This window comes from Stenella coeruleoalba (genome assembly GCF_951394435.1).
Source record: "Stenella coeruleoalba genome assembly, chromosome: 15".
Lineage (NCBI taxonomy): Eukaryota > Metazoa > Chordata > Mammalia > Artiodactyla > Delphinidae > Stenella > Stenella coeruleoalba.
This window is the reverse complement of record NC_137161.1, coordinates 40,678,560-40,697,143: the sequence shown is the minus strand read 5'-3', so window position 1 is coordinate 40,697,143 and position 18,584 is coordinate 40,678,560. Positions and strand designations below refer to the sequence as shown.

The 18,584-nt window shown below is 39.1% G+C and overlaps 1 protein-coding gene across 1 annotated transcript in view; it reads right to left on the bottom strand.

Moving 5' to 3' along the window:
* Positions 1 to 18,584, bottom strand: part of MACROD2 (mono-ADP ribosylhydrolase 2) — a gene marked incomplete at its 3' end in the record, with an annotated part of 1,984,281 nt that overhangs the window by 1,776,670 nt on the left and 189,027 nt on the right.

The following is an 18,584-nucleotide window of genomic DNA, read 5'->3' as shown; positions in this document are numbered from 1 at the left end:
AAAGTTACATTATTCCTACCAGATGGGCACCCCTTAAGGCCCCTTGTGATGTCATGTGAAGCTCTTTTTGTTGATGAAGCAGTAATCAAATGAAATTGAGGAAAGTAACAAAGGCAAGTTTATTATAATTGTGAAATTGCTCTCCAAATACTGTACCCACTTTGAGAGATTCATTTAAACTGGTAGCTCAGTGACGGTTTTTATATTTTTAGTAATGAGGTGTTGGCGGCATTATCTATAGATCATTTAAATGCTCTGTGCTTAACTGAACATCAATAGGATCTTTTGAACAGAGTAACAATTTATAAAATATGGTAAAATTCCTATGCTAGACATTGTTAGAATACAGATCCACAATCCTTTATCCAAAACCCCTGGGGTCAAATATGTTTTAGAATTTAAAATGTGCATGTGGGTGTGTATTTAGAAAGTAATTCAGTACATATTTCATAAATTAAATGACATTCTGTATCTTTAAAGATCCCAGAAGAAACTAGGTGACATGCTCAAATTAGGAATAATTTGAGGAAAATTTAATAAAGACACTGTTTACCACAGTGTGGGCAAGGTGTAGAGAAACCACAAAGGATGGCTCAGTGACCTGGGGCTAGCACTGGGGTGACTGTTACCACCCCTAGGCCAGAGAGAGAATGAGAAGGGAACAGTTACTAAAAGCTGGAGAGTAAGGCTTGTGGGGAATGGGTAACCTTTCAGGTGATCAGACCTTCAATCTAGAGACACACAATGGTTGACCCCTCATGGAAGGAGCTAGGCAAATTAATAATACACACCCTCAGTTCTACTCCCTCTCTCCAGTCTCTTTCCAATGACTTCCACTGGCCAAATCCAATAGGTAAACTGACCACAAGGGAGCCATAAATCTAAACTGTAGAAAGTCAGACTCCCAAGCACATAGCTGGGTGGAGAAAGGTGAAGAGTGAATCTGAAATAATAAATGGAGGTTACACAGCATTCACCCTGAGTGGGGTCTGAGACAGCATACATTAATCAAGTATGTTAATATTTCTGCTACAAAATGTACAAAGATGCACACTGAACGGGATGAAGAAAGACTATAATAACTTCTCTTCATTCTGCATCAGGTTTTGCTACCAAATGAGTTACCAAAAACAAAATAAACAAACAAAAAAATACCATACACTTTTGATTTCCAGAGCCTTTGGATATGGTTATTATCTCTATTTTACAAATGAGAACAGAGGTTTACAAAGGTGAGATAACTTTTCCAAGGACATGATGCTGGTAATTGAAAGTCAGGATTTGAGCCCAGTTCTGACTCTGGAACCTCAGTGGCTAACTACTCTCTACCCTGCCTCATTATTTTCCCTATAATACAAGAACTATAAAGGATTCCACAATTTATATATGTTTACCTTATCTGCTGTGTAATTCCTTATCTTATAAAACCATGCATAATTGGTATGGATGTACAGTATTATTCCATAATATCAACAAACCCTGAAAGACAAATACTATGCTTGTAGTACTGAAACCTCACTGCATAAAGTCTTGCCTAGCCTTGTAACCACAAGCATTTCCCTTTCCTTACAAGATGCACCATACTCAGTGTTCTCAGAACACTAATGTGTTCCTATAGTTGCACAGAGTTACCAGTCAGCCAGCCATGTTTTTTTTGTGTGTGTGTGGGATCTTCCCGGACCGGGGCACGAACCCATGTCCCCTGCATCGGCAGGCAGACTCTCAACCACTGCGCCACCAGGGAAGCCCAGCCAGCCATCTTAAAAACATTTTTATCTTTCATAGACCACAAGCAGCACCAAAGTTTAAAGCTTATTTTCTTTTCACTCTTACTAGTCTTATTGGGCACAGGCTACGATTTTAATTTCATTTTGTACACCTGAAAATTTAATCACATTCAAATTTCATTTATCACAGTAAATACAAAATAAACCTGAATGTGAATAATCTTATATTTTATTATATTTCCACTGATGTTACAACTTTGCAATGTAGTCATTTCAAATCTAAAAGCCACCAGGAGAACAATCTGCTAATCCTGAGGTAGTGTGAAAGTTCTCCCCAGCACATGCGACAAGAGCTCTATCCCTTCAATCCTGCTTCCAGCCAGGTGATTTCTTCTTTGTAGGTTGCCCACACCATGGGCTTGACTTCTGGCCAGCAATAAGTGTATTGAAAGTCCCTATGAATAAGGAATACAGCCTCCAACTTTCTCTCTCCTTGGGTGCCTATACTGGTTTCTTCCCTCATCACTATATCTGGTTTCTACCCCTGACACTACCCCAGTTGCTAGCTTCCTGGTACTGCCTCCAGGACAACTTACTTTAGTACTTACTCCCTGTCTGCAGATCCTGGCTTGCCTTATCTTTCCTGTTCATGGAATTGTTGTGAAGGATGATTATTTGTTAGCTTAGAATTTTACAGGTTGATAACAAGGACTGAATATGAAAAATGTGTTTAGTGATTCTGAATACACATGGCAAAATGCAAGTGTATATAATTTAGCTTATTCAAATCTGTTACTTTTCTTCCCCCAGTATGAACTTTATTTCTAAGTCATGAAATGTACAGGAACTGTGAAGAGAGGCAAGGTCACCAACTTTCTTTCATTTCAAAGTACAGTAAACTTGTAATTATCAGAATCGCTGAAGAGAGAAATCTGGGTAACAGTGGGTAATCACAAAAGACAGAGGTTGTTAGCTAATCATCCAAATATATATTCTATTTTTCCTGTGCACAAAATAGACTATATTTCCCAGCCTCCTTTGAAGTTAGGTGGCTGTGAAACTGAATTCTAGCCAATTGAACATGGACAGAAGTGATATATTCCATTCTGGCCAAAACTTCCCATGCTTTTTTCCTCTTCTCTCTGGTTGGGATGGAGACGGTGCCTACTTCCACGACAAAATATCCTTGCATTTGTATGTCACTTTCCCTATCTTCTTCCCTCTTGCCAGTTAAAGAAGTGACCTTTTTATCTGTGCTTTCGATTCTTTTCTTTCTCCCCCATTCCAACTGATGAATATTTCTACCCTAGGTGTATCAACACCTGATGTTCACTAAATACAAAATAATTCATCATATTGCCCATCTTTCTCTTATATTTTCCTCTCTCTACTGCCACCACCATTGTTCCAAAGTTTCTCAGGAGATGTACTTAATTTAATTCAACAAGTATTGAATATCTCTTCCTGCGAATAATAAGAATGTTCCTAATTCTGATTTGCAAGTAAAAATTGCTTGGTAAAGTTGATATAATGGGAATTTAGGAACTTACAACTATGGCCATGTTACTGTTAGCCTATTAAGAATCAGGAATTGTCTGTCTCTAACATCCAATCCCTACCATCATTGTGTGGCCAAAAAAAAAATGGATAAATATGACAATTACATCTTCAATCAAGTCATTCATTAAATTTAAAAAAGAAAAAGAGGGACTTCCCTGGTGGTCCAGTGGTTAAGACTCTGTGCTCCCAATGCAGTGGGCACAGGTTTGATCCCTGGTCAGGGAACTAAGATCCCACATGCCATGCAGTGTGCCCAAAAAATAAAAAACAAAAATAAAAATAAAAAATACTTGTAAGAATGCCTACAATTAGATTATGAGAAGACAAAAGTTCACCTGCCAATTCAGTTGAATATAACTCAACAAACATGTGTTAAACAACATGCTAGACAACAGAAGAATTTGTTGTCTAGGGTGGTTTACTAATTTGAGAACTACAAGGAGAAACAACATCTATTTAGGTAAGATGGCAAAAACAAACTGATTGTGAAAAGGCTGTTTTGTGAGCATTTAGAGAGGTACCTGGTCCTAGCTTGATGCTAAATAAACATTTCTTGAAAGTTCTTATATGCCAAAATGGGCTCACAATTGGTCTTCAAACTTTAAGGAATATCAGAATTACCCAAAGATCTGGTTAAAAGACAAATTGCTGAGACTTCCCTGGTGGTGCAGTGGTTAAGAATCCGCCTGCCAATACAGGGGACATGGGTTCAATCCCTGGTCCAGGAAGATGCCACATGCTACAGAGCTACTAAGCCCATGCGCCCCAACTACTGAGCCTGCACTCTAGAGCCTGTGAGCCACAACTACTGAGCCCACGTGCCACAACTACTGAAGCCCTCGCGCCTAGAGCCCGTGCTCCGCAACAAGAGAAGCCACTGCAATGAGAAGTCATGCACCGTACTGAAGAGTAGCCCCCACTTGCAGCGAGTAGAGAAAGCCCACACATAGCAACAAAGATCCAACGCAGCCAAAAATTAATTAATTAATTTTTCAAAAAAAGACAAATTGCTGAGCATCAGCCCTAGATTTCCTGATTCCTTAGGAAGTGAAGCACAGTAATTTGCATTTCTAACAAGCTTTCAGTCAAGAACCAGTTCTCTAAACCCTTCCTACCATGCCACAAGACATTGCCAAATGTATCCTGTGGAAACAAAATTGCTCCTGGTGGAGAACCAGTATTCTAGATCAACCAGATTACCTTTTAGGGTGTTTTACTAAGCTAATAGACTTAATTACTTCTTCAGACACTGTGATCTAGATTTTAGCAGGACATTATGTAACATCTCTCAAGTTATCCTAATGAACAAAACAGAAAAATGTGGATTGAATAATATATTAGAAGACTTCCTATCTATTTAACTGTTGGATCCAAGGGTTTTGATTAATGGATTTATAGCTCAGAGACAGATTTATAGCACTCTTGAATCTATGCTATTGATATTTTGATCTATTTTTCTCCTAGAGTGGGTTGTCAAATAGGCTCCATTTCTTACAACACAAATCAAATGGTAGTAACTACCTAGAGTATCATCTTAAGAAGGATTCCAGAGGCATCTCTTCCAGGCAAAGCAGAAAAAAGTACTAACGTCACTTAACAATGCCTCCTATGGGCACGAGAAAAGGAAATAATGCCACGATCTAGATTCCTGTTACTTCCTTTTCCAGTCTGAATTCCTGTTCCAGATATTTGATCATATCTACCTTTTGCCTGAGTTTTTTGAAGTCTACTTTTTTTTTAAGTCTAGAGTATATATCTAACTAGTAACACCATTTCCTTTCTCCAACATTCTCTATAATCTCTACTTCTTGAAGAAATTCTTCCTTCTAATTTGGAATTATGTAGAATACTAGGTCCTATTGTTATTCCATATCTTATGTGAGTCTACAGTTCTCTAAGAAAAATAAAAATTTACTAGATATAATACCTTTATTTAATTAAAAAGAGTTCTAACAAATGTCCAGGTACTTGAGAACTTCTATCTCCTTTAGACCTGAGTCTGTTCCACGATCTCCTCAAGAACAAAGAATCCATTCCTTTCTGTAACTAGGTAGACTGTATAATACTTACATTATTATAACACTTCTATGCATCTTTCCTTTCATCCTTGTTTATATCTTTTCCACCATCCTTTGACCCTGAAATTTGTAGGTTCTACCTCCCTTCTAACTAGTATGTTTCTTTTGAACAATGAAAAATATAAGCAAAAGTAAGTTATAAAAGAGACATAATTAAGGAAATTCATTAAGTAATTATGTTGTCTTCAATGTGCCAAAGATTGTAATTATTTTTTAATGAAAAATTCTCATAGAATAAAACTACCCAAAGTAGAAGGAAAATAAGCCATAAGATAAAAGTCTTTCTTCCAATCTAATAAAATTTCTAAATTCCTGTATTTCAAGGACACTGTACAAAATTGGGTGTGGGTCATAGCTTAAACAATCAGTTTCAACACAAATCAATCTAGGTAATAAACTAAACAAACCTCAGAAATTAGGCACTGAATTTGGATTATCAATTATTTTAAATACAATTCCATTGGATGGAGAAAAGGAAACAATTTATTCAACACTGCCAAATCACTGTATTTATATTAATTTGTCACTGATTTTAAATATGCAGCTAAAAGACAAATAAGCATTATCAAATAATTAGTAGTAATATGATGAGCAGAAAAACCCTTGCAGGAGATAAAATATTCTTATTTATATCATTTTGGAAATCATAATTACAAATTATTTTGGAGTCTCAGTATTACATTCAAATATTTTGATAAGCATTTTTCTAAGATCAAGCTTTTCTTTAATTATTAAATCACAAATTATTAACAATATATGTATGTATATTGTTATATGTAACAATCTTACTTTTAGATCTTGATATTTATTGCCAACACATATTGATTTTCTAATGACATGGTCATTAGTGACTCTACTTCCACCTGATTGTTCAATACTATTGTTTATCATGCTACAAAATGTAAAATATAACAGTTAGAAAAATTATATGCCTGACATCTAGGAATACTTTCCATTACAGTAACCTTTATACCTATCAGGAGACCTTACAGAAGTTCTCAGCTTTAAGTCGCAGTATGAAAACCAGAAATCTAGAGATAAGATACTATCCTCAGTGAGGTACATAGAACCTCAAAGAACAAGGAAGGTTAGATAGCTAGTTCTTCTCTGTTAGATTTGTTTATAAAAGCAAAAGGTAAAAATATTACAAATATAATATTTAAAACACCAAAATATGCAGTTGTAAGCCTATCCACAATTTACTGATAAAAAGCACAATAATTCAATTCTCAATTTCTGCTTTGCAAAGAGACAAGAATCTTTAAAATAGTATATAAAAAGTTGGTTGCATAGTTTATGGATTATGCAAGGCTTTTCTTCAAAATTTCAATCAATTCTTTGAAACAAAAGTATGAAACTCAAATTTATTTATTTTTCTACCACCTTGTAATTCTGATACATATCTAACACTATAAAAAATTAAATTCCAGATTGATTAAAAATTAAACATAAAAGGAAAAAATCCATAGGAAAAAAGATAATTTCACATTTATCTTAGAAATAAAAGGCCTTTCTAAACAGAAACAATCACAAAGGAGGAAAATTTGTGTTTAAAAACAAAAACACATGTCAACAAAATACATGTGCGCACGCACGTGCACACACACACACAAAACATGAAAACACCCTTCATAGGTAAAAAGGAATGCTCAAAAATAAAAGGCAAATGGCTGGAAAATATATTTTCAGCAAATATAACAAAGGTTACTATCTTGGTTAAAGTACATTTACAAAGAGGTAAGAATAAGTCTAAAACCTTAAGAGAAAAACAGGCAAAAGGTCATGTAAAATTAATTCACAAAAAAAGGACATTCAAATACAGAGAAATAAGCAAACTAAAATAAAGGGGAAAAATCTATGTTTGGCTGTCAAATTAGCAAAGATTTTAAAATATAATATCCAGAGATGGCAATGATTTACTGAACTACGCATGAATAAATTATTACAGAAATATAATCAACCATCAGGAAAGCTACTAAGGTAATATGTATCAATAGCCTTCAAAATTTTTAAACTTTGATCCAGTAATTCTATTTGGGAAACTATATTAAGGAAAAATACCCTTTAATATGTGGGGAAACACTTTCTTAATCATGTTTGCTCTTGTGATATTTATAATAATAAACTATATAAGAAACTACATAATATCTACGAATGGGTGGATAGGAATGAAAGCCATGGAAAATTCAGTGCTCTGCCATGTACTGGCCTTGGGACCTTCAACAGTCCACTTACCTGCAGTGTCTCAGGTTTTGTTTTTCATTGTAAAATGAAGATAATACTACCCATCTCATACAGTTGTTGTAAGGATTAAACAAATTAATATATGTAAAAAAATTCAACAGTCTCGTACACAGTTATTACTATAAAATATATGCAGTCATTCAAAATAAAGAATATGGAAAAGGCTTATGAGAGAATCCTAGGTGAAAAAGTAAGACACTAACAGGTGCCTATCAGCCAACCTGCAAAAGGAACTATACCAAAAGGTCAACATTGAAAACAAAAAACAACCAGAAAGATTTTACTATGGAATTGGGTAGCATAAATTAAGTCTACTGTGCATTTTAGCTATGCAGGCAATCTACTCTGGTTTAAAGCTAGAAGTTGGTTTAATTGACTAGAGCTAATTATTAGTTCGCTGAAGCTAACAACTGTTAACTATGCAACTGTCTAAACTGAAAACTTTTCTTCCTGAAACACTTTTTACAGATTCCAACTTCTTAAAAGTCTATTACAGTGCTCTCAGCTGGCTGCCCTCCAAGTTTTCTAGCAAAAGCTCTAAGTGCAGAACCCTTGTCACTCACCCACATAAAGCAAAGATAATGTCTATTTTAGTTACAGTTGCAATATTAACAGACTGGAATCAATAGTTCCTGAAGAGAACCATCTATTTTATGGAAGCAAAAAGCTGTTTGTTTTCTATTTATGTTACCTAATTTTCAGCGTTACTTTCTCCCTGAAGATAAGTTTCAGTAATAACCAACAGTCAAACATTGCTGTGCTTTTTTACTAGAGAGAGAGTAAGAGAGCGAGTGAGGGAGGAAGGAAGGGGGGGGCAGGGAAAGAGGGAGAGAGGGAGAGAGAGAGATAAAGAAAAGAAACTCAAATTCCATTAATAAGATGATATAAAAGAAACCTCCTTTAGCTTCAGGATATATAAATAAAAGCAATTGTCTTTGAGGTCAGCAATTCCTGTCACCGCAGAAAAATCCTCATTCAGACCATTTTACAAAGGTAATATAAAGTGTACTTTGGCTTCATGATATTCTTAAACATAAGCATGTTTTAAGGAAAGATAGAGAGAGAGAAGAAGGAGGAGGCAGAGAAAGAGAGAGAATTGATTGATTGTTATCTCTTGCCAAACCAGAAACAGAAATAATATACACTCCATCAGGGAATTATATAATACATATGGACAAAGATAGATGGGCTGCGTTAATTAACATAGAGTAGGAAAAAGGACCTTTTCTTTTAACATTTTGTGTCCATTTGATGGATAACCAGAGTTTTAGATTCTGAAAGTGATAAGATCAAGTTTCTAACTGAATTATAAGAAATCCAGTGGCTGAAACAGAAAAAATGGATTGGTTTCTAATTCATATGATTGGTCCATCAACTTAATATCTGGCTTCAGATGCTCACAGATTCAAATTAGAAGCAGTTTGGTCATGTAATCTACCCCGTATCATTCCCCGTATCATTGGTTGCTCCAGCAGGATATATATATATATAAAAGGAGAAGCGAGTTAATAAGTTTATCAGATACCAAATTACCAGAGGAGACGTCTCCTCTTTAATAACTGAATCACAGAGTACGCTCCTCCTTCCCCTCGCCCACACACATCCACATCCAGGCCCTTATAAAGGTGGTATAAAGTAGGCAGAATATTGGATCTATGGCCAGAAATCACCACTCACCATTCCCCATCCTATAAAGTATAAAAGGGAAAAAGAATTATATTCATGTTTCCTACCGTCCTTTTTTGTAATGTAAATATGTCACTTCTAAAATCATGCCTATTTGACTAACATCTAGAATCATTCTTCAGTTAATATAAGCTATACACATGCACACAAATTTTAATGCTGTACACATGACGGTTTTAAAAGGCTGTCTAGGAGCTTCCCTGGTGGCGCAGTGGTTGAGAGTCCGCCTGCCGATGCAGGGGACTCGAGTTCGTGCCCCAGTCTGGGAAGATCCCACATGCCGCGGAGCAGCTGGGCCCGTGAGCCATGGCCGCTGAGCCTTCGCATCCGGAGCCTGTGCTCCGCAACGGGAGAGGCCACAACAGTGAGGGGCCCGCGTACCGCCAAAAAAAAAAAAAAAAGTCTGTCTAGCTTTATACTCATCCACTCATCTGATGTGAGTGGTAAACATGCCAGTTTCTTTTATTTTAATGTCAGTCATCCCCTGAGAGCCATAAAGCAAGCTGGTAAGAAAATTTCAACTGAAAGTTGCATTTAAAAATTCACTTGCAGGGTCTTAGTAATACCTTTTGGAAGACTAAAAATATTTTCAGTTACTCAGCAACACCTTTGCTTTACCAATAAACCACAGCATATTTCTGCTCCCCAGTCAACTATTTTTGTTACCCAGGCTACCTTTCTCACTTTCATGCTCCTGTCGATTTATGCTTATGAATGCAAAGACTGCATCTTAATGCTAGCCAACAGAAAACATAATGAAGATGGTAATTCTCCAATAAGAATAATGATATTATGCATGTCAAAATAAAGTTTATTTAACTATTTGGAACACCTGTCTTCATTATCATTCTTCTTCATAAGTATGTATGGCCTAGCAGTAACTATATGTACAGGCAAGCAGAGCCCTTACAATGTAATTACTCCGTGGTAGGCTAATATAAGTGTACAGAATGTACTATTTTGTCTGGTTACAGGAACTACCTCCCCCCCCAACACCTGATTACAATGGGAACAGCTGACAGCTGAGCAGGGGAAGGGCACAACTGGCCCAAACGGGGTCATTTCCTAGGGACCATGGACTTTGGGAGTAGGTAAGTCAAGTCAGAATCTTTAGTTTTTCTCTGGTGGCCAAGCTTTATTATGTAAAACTTAAGAGCTGCCAGAAACCATATTTTCTGAATGTAGGGAGCCATTCTGCAGAGAAAGAGAAGTAGGAAAACTAAACAGATGAAGTCCAAATAAAAGATGGCAAGAGTCCCAACAGCACTTAAGCCTCCACTTGCAGTTCTTCCCAAAGCCCAGGTGTATCCCTTACTTCCTCATGCCTTAGTTATGCCGAAATATGCATCAGGATACTTCCTCTGTGCTCTCCCTTTGACTGAAGCTATTTGTTCTGGTTGTATAAATACCTATTATTTCATTGGCTCAGCCCCTCAAAGGGCCGACAGCATAACAGAGAAGACACATCAGAAAGTCTTGTCAATATGGTGTGATAAGTGCATCACAACATAGATCTGCGTACTACAAATCTATCTGAGGTGGCACTTGGAGGAAGGAGGGGGTTAGAAGGGTTTGTTACCAAGGCTGTTGCCCCAGAACCATACCTCTGCCCCTCCCTTGACCAGGAACTAATCTATCTCTTTGCCATAGGGTCCAGACACAAAGAAAGGAAGCTATACGAAGGAAAAAAGAAAACCCAATAGAACCAGCTGGAACCAAGATGGTGACAAATCTGACCTCCAACAGACCCTAAGTCTCACTCTATGCAAATTTTACTATATCAGGGTGCTATGACACACCAACCTGCGGCCCTGACCAAAAGCTCCAGACCAAAAGGACAGAAAAGGGGTGGCTCCCCATTTCCAGGAAAAACCCCACCTCTCCCCAGAAAACTAATGCATAGGCCTGCCCTTCATTATCCTCCTCCTCCTATTGTCCTCACCCCTTAAAACCAAATCTCTCTCACCATTAGGGTGAGAAGTTGATTTGTGAACTAAGTTCCCGCTTCTCCATTCTCTGGCCATTGAATAATAGCTTGTGCTGCTTCGATCTAAGCTTGGGTTTTGCTTTTGGCTGTGCGAACCTAAATGGAAAAAACCTTTCCCGCCAAGACAGGGGGCTCGGCCCAGCTAGGGCCCAAGTGGGGGTCCATACAACCTAATTTGGTAACAGTACTTAGAGCCAAACTGTGTCGAGAATCTGGAAAGACAAGGAAGAGATGGCCAGGGGAGCTGGGAAGAGTGGCATTCCAAATAACATAGGAAAAGAACGGCCAGCACAAACGCAAGGGAAAGCAAGGCAACAAGAGGTGACTCCTGGGCAGATGGCCGTGGGGTCTGCTGTCTTATCCCTCTATCTTTAACAATTCTTGACAGCTTTTTTCTTTTTATATTCCTTTTCCCATTGGTTTCTCCTCTTTATACTTCCAAAATAGTCAGAAATAAAGCTCATTTATAACAATAAAATACATATTTCCCATTAATAGGCAAATCCTCTCATTCTAAAAAGGCTGAGTAATAAGTTCCTTTTTGAAAGAATTCAAGTTAAATGTAGGCTCAATCCCACAAACTAGGGGAAAAAAAGATATTCTGTGTCTATTACATTTCTCTCTCATTGCAGACTGGATATATTTTCATTCACTTTTATGCTCTCATTACACAAGGGCTGATAAGCAGTTGGACTTGGTGATATTCTCTCACCTGAATTGCAGATCTAATAACCCCAGATAAAGACTGTCTCAAGCTTGCTGATATGTTTACACTGTTCAATTATGTAATAGATAATTACCTTTATTTTCTAACATCATGTAATTCTCTCTAGGCATCAAACCAAGCTTTCTTTTCCACTGCTAAACAGTCTCACCCTTGCTCTGCTTTCAAATCATTTTAGGCTAAGCCAAGAGTTTTATTGCTCAGTCAAGTCCTCCTCTGGTTTCCAACTTTGCATCAGGCACTGGCTGTCTCAGACCCAGCTGACTTAAGGACAGCTGTTACTTGCCCTGTCCCCTAGTGGAGTTGGTTCTGTACCACTTCTGTTTGCCACCACATTGCCAGCCACAATTTCAGCTTCCTGCTATAATCTAGGTCATTTTTAACCCCTTGCCACAGTGTCTTTTAGGTATTCGTCACAGCAGTTGGTGACAGCCATTGCTAGATAGCAATTACCACCCAGCCCATAGCATGGCCTCTGGATGAAGACTGGTAAGGTCACCCTTACTCATTCACTTAGCTGTCTGAGCTGAACTCCCCTGAGAGTTTTCAAGTCAGGCTTGAGCAGGAAGCAACCCCAATCTGGGCAGGAGCGGAATATAACCAAAAGTAACTGGAATCAGGGCAGCTACATGTTACAGTAATGGCTTCTACCTTCATAAGCAACAACGTGTCATTTGTTCTGTCCCCGCTGTGAGCCACTTACCCACCAGCAGAGCTAACTTCCAGGTCTTCAGGAGCAGCCACATCCTAGTTCCCAGGCAAATCATGATGTGGAGCAGAAAGGGTAAGTAGGTGCCAATTCCCCAACAAAAGCAGGGCTTGGAATCAAGTCAGTCTCTACGGTAGACTGGCCTGGGGCTCAGTCTCCCATTCATAATCACTGAACTCCCTCATTATGTTCTGTGAGACATCAGTCTCTTTTCACTCGGACCTTCTTCTGATAATGACTTTCCAGCCCCTAACTTTCTACCCCTAATTTATCTTCCTTCTCAATATATTTCCCTGTTACTAGACTGAGGTTCTGATTTGTTTTCTGTGCTGGTTATTCTCCGTTTAACCCCTACTGAAATCCATATTCTGCCCTACTATGTGTCCCAGGACGCTGATCCTTCAGGACTGCATTGTGCAGATTCCTTAGCTGTTTGGCTTCCAGTGAGCCAATGAATGAGGGCTACCAGCAGGAGATTAGAGAAGTAAGAGAAGAAAAGTGTCATCTCTGGCTGCATCCTTCCACAGCTACGGCTCTTGCTCTTCCTCCAGAACTCAAGTTCTTACTTGGCTCCGGTAACACTATTTTCTCCCCTTGATTCCTCAGTCCTAGGGGTGTAACACCTTCCTGCTGATACTGGTCTCTAGGAGCCACCCTTGCCATTGTTTTATACTCGTAATCCTGCCCACAACTCTGTAAGTAGTCCCTTCTAAAGCCCTGACAACACCTGTAGTAGAAATCTCCTGTTTTGGTGGACCTGAATCCACATCCCACTCTACAAATCACTTAGTAAAAGCAGCCTAATTTTCATTTCAAGTTTCTACTCGCACCCCACAAAGCCCACATGTTTTAAGAGTAAACTTACTCTATCCCTGACTCTGAGGATGGAGCATGGGGCTCAGGCCCATGCTCACCAATATAACCTTAGATCACAATAAATAAATGGTCAGGGATGGACACATGACTTAAGGTGGTCCAACTGGACTGAAGTCCAGAGCTTCCATTTGATGGCCAAGAAAGACGGGCTTTCTTCTAACAGATAAAACTGTAACAAGGATATGATATTGGGATGCTTCAAGTTGAAGGTGCCAGGGGGATACTGTGTGGATGATGATGACTTGGGAAAAGCAGAGCAGAGAGAACTGCAAAGAAGCCAGGTCCTCAGTGACATCATTTGAACAGCTGGATCAAGTTTGTTTGACAATAACTTCATAGGATTTTTCAGTTAGATGAGCTACCAAGGACCATTTTGGTTTCAGCAACTTTGAGCTGGGTATTCACCCACTTGCAGAAGCAAGAATTCTAAATGATACAGCATCATCCCAAGTAATTTTCTAAGTCTTCCTAAATCCCCCTGTGAAGGCTAGGACTTGCTACACACAGATAGATCCCCCAGAGGTCAGCCAGCCAGCCAGTCCATCTATACCTTCAACTGCTTCCTATGAGGAGACTACTTCACCTGCATCATCCATCTGTAGAGGCACTGCACCACCTCAGACCCCAAAGCTACACATCTGCATGAGTCACAAATGAAGACAGCCAAGGTCCCTGGAGAGCTGCCTAGCTGGACCTGTTCTGGCATCTCTCATATGCAGTGGCCAAACCAATGTCTTCCCATATCTATCCTACTCACTAAAAATAAACCATTATCTCTTGCTAATATATCCTAAGATATGCCAGCCATATATCTCCTGAGCTGTTATTCCCCTGTCCTCCCATACTTGCTAACCATCTCCTCTTAGATGATACTGCTCATCAGATCCCAAATATGCTCTCAACCTGGTACTCATGTAACTCCTTCCCAAGAAAGGATCCAAAGTATTTACAGTCTCCTTTATCTCACACATCCTACATCCTATGCCTATACCTACACAACACTCCAGAGTTTACCATAGGTTCCTCACTCTCACCAATCTATTTTACTAATACCCCAGCATTACATTCTGCTATAGATTTTCCCAAAACCAAGTGGATATATTCACAAATTTATTCATTCCATCAAAATGCTTATGATGATAGTTGTGTACCATATCCTGCAAGGGACTCAATGGGATATATAAAGAAAAATAAAATTGAGTTCCAAGAAACTGCCCTCAAGAAATGTTTAGGCTTGTAGAAGAAGTAAGAAAGACATACAAATAACTCAAAAACTGATGTGTGCCATAATAGAGAATTCCAAGGGCCAAGAGATAACTTCTGGCTGGAGACATCAGTAAAAGTAAGTGAGAAGGAAGGCATTAACAATTATAGAATGCCCACTACAGGTCAATACTCTGAGGGACTTTGTATATAGTTTGTCCAGCTCTCACCTGATACATTCAACAGCCTACTCAATATCTACATTTGCAGACTGTACTAACCAAGAACTGGGAGACTGGGCTTTACAAGATGGGTACAATTTAGCCAAGAGTGTATTTGAGGGCAACAGAAGTCAAAAAACAAACAAAAAAAAGACAAAAAGAACATGAGTAAGGGATGAAGGCACAAAAGCTAGGGCACTTACATGAAACGTAAATGTAAATGTATGCGTAAATGTAAATGTATGTGTAAATGTAAAGTTAGACGAGGGTGGTATGTGTATGAGTGGAATGTGCCTCTAAAGGGATGAAGAAAAACCTGGATAAAATGATGTTCATTTCTATGGTTTAATAATGAATTCTATTCTTTTATTTGGCAAAGTAGGGCAGTGGGTAAAAACGAAGCTACATAAAGATGCTAATGGCAGGTTTTTTTCCTGTCCAGCCTGAAGATGAAACTCAAACTAGTATTTTTCAGCAACTCTTTTCGAATGCTCTTTAAAATGGCAAATAAATTTGGAGGCAAACTGAAGAGTGAAGACTCTACACATGACAGTTAGACTTGCTGTCCCTCATTAGCATGAATAATCAAAAGTTGGCTATACCTACTAAAACTATTTTCCATAAGCATTCTGAATACTGATTATGAAATTCAGCCCAAATATTGCATCTTCAAAAATAATTCTGGACACCATGTTAAGAAGGCATGGAAGGAGCAGAGTCAAGATGGCAGCATGGGAAGACATGGAGTTCATGTCTCCCCACAACTAGGTTGCCTGCCGGACACTGGTGGGGGACCTTGACGCCCAAGGAGATGAGAGGAACCCCCAAGCAACCAGGTAGGATGTGGGGGGGGACGTGAGGAGGGAGGAGAAGTGGAGGCTGGACAGGTGAAGCACCCCTGAGGGGTGGCTGGGAGAGGGGAGCGGTTCCCACATCTGGAGGGACCCTCAGGGGCTCAGATCAGGGGGGAACACGCCTAATATTTCCCCTGCCCAATTGGCTGCGGGAAGCCTGCCTGGCCCTCGGGCTGGGTCCTACACCCTCAGAGGCCCCTCTGGGCTGCGTTGGTCCTGGGAACACAACAGGAGAGGGGAAGAACAGGAGAGGCAGGCAGGAGGGGCCCTCCAGGACCAGAGAGCAGGAGAGGCGTGGAGGGCATTTGCCCCACCCAGTTGGGCCCAGGAAGCCTGCTGGGCTGCAAGGCCAGGTCCTCTGCCCTCCAAAGCCCCCTCCAGGACACCCTCTAAGACCAGAGACATGCCTGGGCCCCTTCTGTTACATTGAGCCTAAGCCCCACCCCCACACACCCCAGGGCCTTTTCCAGCCCTGTAGGTCCTAAGCATAGGCCCAGCCCACCACCTAAACCCCACCCCTGCCTAAGCCTAGTTCCCCACAGCCAAGGCCCTTTCTGCCTCTTCTTTTTCTTTCCTTCTCTTTTTTACTAATGTGGTTCTGTTTAACTTTCAGTTGTTGTTTCATCTATATTTTTACTTTTATATTCTTTCTAACGTATCTTTTAGTTTCCTAGTCTTAGTCTAATTTTATTTTTTACTCTTTGTTATTGTTCTACTCTTTTTTTCTCCTTTTTTTTTTTTTTTTTTTTCCTGGCTACGCTGCACAGCTTGCAGGATCTTGCTTCACGAGCCAGGGGTCAGGCCAAAGCTACTGCGGTGGGAGCTCCAAGTCCAAACCACTGGACTAACAGAGAACCTCACACCACAGGGAATATTCACTGGAGTGAGGTCTCCCAGAGGTCCTCATCTTGGCACCAAACCCAGCTCTACCCAACAGCCTCCAAATTCCAGTGCTGGAAGCCTCAGGCCAAATAACCAGTAACACAGGAACACAATCCCACTCATTAAAAAAAAAGAAAAATTAGATGGCAAAAAAGTATGACACAGATGAAGGAGCAAGATAAAAACCTGTAAGAACAAATAAATGAAGAGGAAATAGGCAATCTACCTGAAAAGAATTCAGAGTAATGATAGTAAAGATGATCCAGAATCTCGGAAATAGAATAGGGGCACGGATTGAGAAAATACAAGAAATATTTAACAAAGATCTAGAAGAATTAAACAACAAACAAACAGAGATGAACAACACAATAACTGAAATGAAAAATAAACTATAAGGAATCAGTAACAGAATAACTGAGGCAGAAGAACGAATAAGGGAGCTGGAAGACAAAATGGTGGAAATAACTGCCGAGGAGCAGGATAAAGAAAAAAAAATGAAAAGAATTGAAGACAATCTCAGAGACCTCTGGGACAACACTAAACACACCAATATTCGAATTATAGGGGTCCAGTAAGAAGAGAAAAAGAAAGGGTCTGAGAAAACATGTGAAAAGATTATAGAGGAAAACTTCCCTAATATGGGAAAGGAAATAGTCACCCAAGTCCAGGAAGGGCAGAGAGTCCCATACAGGATAAACCCTAGGAGAAACACACCAAGACACATATTCATCGAACTAACAAAAATTAAATTCAAAGAAAAAATATTAAAAGCAGCAAGGGAAAAACAAAAAGTAACATACAAAGGAATCCCCATAAGGTTATCAGCTGATTTTTCAGCAGAAATTCTGCAGGCCAGAAGGGAGTGGAAGGATACAGTTAAAGTAATGAAAGAGAAAAACCTACAACCAAGATTACTCTACCCAGCAAGGATCTCATTCAGATTCAATGGACAAGTCAAAAGCTTTTCAGACAAGCAAAGCTAAGAGAATTCAGCACCACCAAACCAGCTTTACAACAAATGCTACAGAAACTTCTCTAGGCAAGAAACACAAGAGAAGAAAAAGACCCACAAAAACAAACCCAAAACAATTAAGCAAATGGCAATAGGAACATGCATATCAATAATAACCTTGAATGTAAACAGATGAAACACCCCAACCAAAAGACACAGACTGGCTGAACAGATACAAAAACAAGACCCATATATATGCTGTCTACAAGAGACCCACTTCAGACCTAGGGACACATACAGACTGAAAGTGAAGGGATAGAAAAAGATATTCCATGCAAATGGGAATCAGAAGAAAGCTGGAGTAGCAATACTCATATCAGATAAAATAGACTTTAAAATAAAGACTGTATCAAGAGATGAGGGACACTACATAATGATCAAAGGATCAATCCAAGAAAAAGATACAACAATTATAAATGTTTATGCACCCAACACAGGAGCACCTCAATACATAAGGCAAATGCTAACAACCATGAAAGGGGAAATAGACAGTAACAGAATAGTAGTAGGGGACTTTAACACCCCTCTTACACCAATGGACAGATCATCCAAACACAAAATAAATAAGGAAACACAAGCTTTAAATGACACTATAGACCAGATATATTTAATTGATATTTATAGTACATTCCACCCAAAAGTGCCAGAATACACTTTCTTCTCAAGTGCACATGGAACATTCTCCAGGATAGACCACATCTTGGGTCACAAATCAAGCCTCAGAAAATTTAAGAAAACTGAAATTGTATCAAGCATCTTTTCTGACCACAACACTGTGAGGTTAGAAATCAGTTACGAAAAAACACTGTAAAAAACACAAA